This window comes from Sesamum indicum, linkage group LG6, assembly GCF_000512975.1.
Source record: "Sesamum indicum cultivar Zhongzhi No. 13 linkage group LG6, S_indicum_v1.0, whole genome shotgun sequence".
Taxonomy (NCBI): domain Eukaryota; kingdom Viridiplantae; phylum Streptophyta; class Magnoliopsida; order Lamiales; family Pedaliaceae; genus Sesamum; species Sesamum indicum.
Genome location: NC_026150.1, coordinates 22,468,930 through 22,473,206, shown reverse-complemented (window position 1 = coordinate 22,473,206; position 4,277 = coordinate 22,468,930).

Here is a 4,277-nt window from a genome sequence, read left to right as displayed (position 1 = left end):
TCCCCCCCCCCCCCCCCCTCTTTTAATATATAAAGAAAATTTCGTAATCGCTTGTTTTTTTTATCTTATCTTAATAAGAAAATATGAGATAGAATGAGATGAGAATTTCTTTGAGTATGTAATTCAATGTCAGGTAAAAATTTAATGATAATAGTTGATGTGACGTATAAAAGGTATTAAGTATGGAAGATATAAATATCACAGTTCAATATATTTTTGTTGAAAATAGTGAAATGTGTTTGAAATATTTTAATTATTCCTAGTACCTTGACTTGGTCGCATGGAGTGAAATTTTAATCATGCACCTAACCAATATACTCTTCCAGCATAGGGGAATTACATCATAAATATTAGGATAAATTACTACAAATTATCTTGAATTTTATCATAACTATAAATACTTTATTGTTGTTTGAAAAATTACAAATGCTCTGTGAAATTAACGATTGTCTAACAGGTACGCTCCTATAATAGGTTATCACAATGGTATTTGTTAGACAATTATTAATACTAGAGATGTATTTTTAACTTTTTAAATAACAAGAAAATAATTATAACTACGACAAATTGTGGAGGAGTCCGTTGTATTATTTTAAATATTAATATTAGTCCTAACTAATGGTCCAATACAGGCAGACGTATGCGTGGGTGAAGGTGTTTGGAGTTATCTTAAGCTATTTTGGTCCTTTGTTCTTGAAAAGTTTAGCAAGTGAGTATAATCTACATACTTAAATCATGGAGTTCAACTATTTTCGACATGTCGATGAGCTGATCACTCATCACCACTCTCGTCTTCATTTAAAAAGCTCCAGGTTGAGTACTATTCCATTACCTAACAAACACATTAATGTCAATTGTATTTGGCTACTACCGAAAAATTAAGTGATGTGGATTGCGATTTAATTGCGCGGTACTCTATAGTGTGAGGAATAGTCTATTTTGACTTTGTATGAGCCTCACGATTTTGTTTTGAAAAGGCGTTTCGGTAGGAAAAGGAAATTTTAGAACTTAATAGCCATTCAAACTCTTCGTTTGCAATCAACGTCAGATCGCTTATCTATATTATTAAATAAATAATATTACCAATAAAATATTGGTTTAATTAGGATTGATATTCCTTAAAAGTTAATCTAGTTAGATTCTTGGGGTTAAATGCAACAAAAAAAAAAAACCCCTATAAGAAAATGATAGATAAAACTTCAGATATTGGGAGGTATTGAGATTCTTTTTAAAAGTTCAAATATTGATATTGCAATTTTTTTTCTTTTTTTTAGAAAAGAAATAATTGCATAAAATCCCTTCGTGTTTTTATTTTTCTGTAAATCACCACTTTGTTAATTAAATAGACTAAATTCCCTCAATATTTTTAATGTTGCTCACTTGCCCTCTCCGTTAAATTTAACTAACACCATTAAAATTTATAACCAATTGATTATATTGCCATATAGTGACTTGCACGTTACCTAATTAAATTAGAGATTTAGACAGAAAAGAACTAAAATTTCCAAAATTCAAAGTTACAGAATTAAATTGTTAAAATCAATTAGCTCAGGACCAAAAAGGCTACTCCTAAATTACAAAACTAAAATTCTATTTTTCCTTTTTAATTATTTCAGATTTCCTCCAAAACTTTTACTCAGAAAATAAAGCTAGCGAGAATTAATATAAAGATGGATTTATTTAATTTGTTTAATAGTATTAAATTTGCTTGCATGTCAATAAAAATGCTGTTTACAATTTATATATATAGTAAACACAACTCAAAGTATTTAAATTATATAGTACGTAGTCTAAAGAATTATATTTTGATTTTATCGTGATTATAGTTATTGCTATGCATGAGCGACCAATCCTCTAATTTATTTACTACGTGATGTCGAAGGAGTTTGTCTGGAGTCTTTGCATCTGTTTAGTGTTCTCCCAAAAATGTGAATTCCGTATTCTCATCAGTGCCCTCACTGGTGATGGGGATGAATTGATTGATACTGATTATGAAACAGTGGGAAGATAAAAATGAAGAGGGTGGTGATGAACCTGAAAGGGATGAAGAGGAAACTGTGAGGGAGACTAGTGAAGATGAAGAGGAGGATGTTATGGACAGTGATGATGATTTGGATGAACATAGGAATTCAGATAGTGGTGAGGCTGATGGACCTTCACATCTTGCTTTTTTGATCCAGAAGAAACATATGATCCAACATTTGAGCTTGGGATGTTGTTTAGCAATAAGAAGAGTTTACGAAGGCATTGCAATCTCACGGGGTTATTCTTCCGACTGCAATTCGGGTAGATCAGGGAGCAAAACCAATAGTGAGAGTAAGAAACACTGGTTTTGAATGATCATAGATCATGTTTTTGGGGTTTTGTTTTCCCTAAGTATCCGTTGCATGAATGTAAAGAGGAAAACAACTGAAAGCGTAGATCAGAAAGTAATTAACAGAGATGAAACTGAACATGGTAAATTAAGTGTAAGTTTTACACTATTATCAATTTTTTTAACAGACTGAATTTCGCTGCTTCTGACTTGATCAATATTTTTTATACAGGGAACACGGCGTCCTAACATTCTCCCACCTTTGCAAACTGAAGATGAGCCTACACCTGAAGTATGTATCACACAACAAGAAATACAATCTCAAGCTCCAACAGCCATGTCGAAAAAAGCAGTTGGCCTTACAACCACGGGTGCAAATTAGAGCACCTCTTCCTATGATTGGCTCACAAGGGTTATCAGTATTTTCTTCAGTTTCACGGGCAAGATCTGGAACATCAATCTAGTCAGAAGGAGGGGAGAAATTTTTAGACTTAAGTGAGTTTACTTCATCAGATGTTAGGTTCTGGAAGTCATTGCTGTAAACTTTTCTTGAAGTCACTGCTGTAAACGTTCACGGCCTGTTTCGGCTTTTCAAGTTAACTTTTGTAATTCTTCCATGTGGCTTGTAAAGTGTCAATTAATTCTAAAGTCTTTGTGAAGTCTAAACATTGCAATGAAGTTATTATGAATATGTGCAATTTGCAAGCTTTTCAGTTCCAATTCTTTTACACGTTCAAATTTCATTTCAGTTTGGATGGGAGAGTTTTCCAGTTTCTTTACAGATGCAAGCCAACAAGTGAAAAAATCACCAGATTCCAAATTCCCAGAAACAGGGTTTGATACAAGAAATGCAAAAGAACCCCAAAAGCAAAACAAACAATACACAAATGCACATACAATAAATCATCATTTGTCCATTAAAAATACCATTACATATTACGAACCGCATCACAAATTCCATTACATCCGAGGAATTCAGTTAAAAAATAATACACAAGCCATCCAACAAAAAATCATCAAAATCAAGCTAAGATCATAATCATTTTTCGGTTTTTTCGGTTTCTCCTTCTCATTGCTTCAACATTTTCTTCCAATGCATTGATCCTTATTAACAATCCTGGAATAACTGCCCTAGCCCTTTGACACATTGGGGGTCCTCCTGTTACCGATTCTTTCACCTCTCATGCAAAGAACCTCAGCCTCCCTCTCTACAAAAGATCTAACCCAAGAAAATTTTAATGTAAAAAGTATAGCTTTTGCCTTGTAATTTCGGCATGAGTGAAGCCTCCTCCCCGAATTCTGGTCCATTCATGCCGTACGCATCATCACTACCCGTCCACAGTTGCACTCAATCGAGCTCATAACAATGGACATTGCTTAATTTCTCTTGAAGGGAACGAGCAAGTAGTTGCTGAAACCCGGGTTCCTTCAATTGGGGAAATGGGGTTGAACTCATAAAGACAAATTTAGCTCCCGATTTTCTCCCTCGAAATCCATGTCATCCGGGGAGACATGGCATTGGGGTCCGTATCACCACTTTTTAAAACCATGTCATCACAATTATAGCCAATAAAATGACTTGCTCCAAATTAAAATCGGCGTCTAAAGTAGATGTGCTATTTTCCGACACCTTCAAAAATATCCGACGACTGGTGTCTTAAAATTGCACAAATTAAATAACTACAAGATTTTTTTACAATCCTAAAAAATGATTAATGACTAAAATGGAAATGAGTTACAAGAATAAAAAATGCTTTTACTTCAAATTTAAATATATTGAACAATACAATATATTATATACTATAAAATAAAAAATTAACGCATACAACAATTTTCTCTTTCTACATTACAATAGCTCTATAGTTTCATTCTGAAATAAGTAGAAGCAATCACATAACATTATTTCATCGTATCATCAACAACTACAAATAATTCTCCTCTGATTTATCGAGTCAAAAAACTA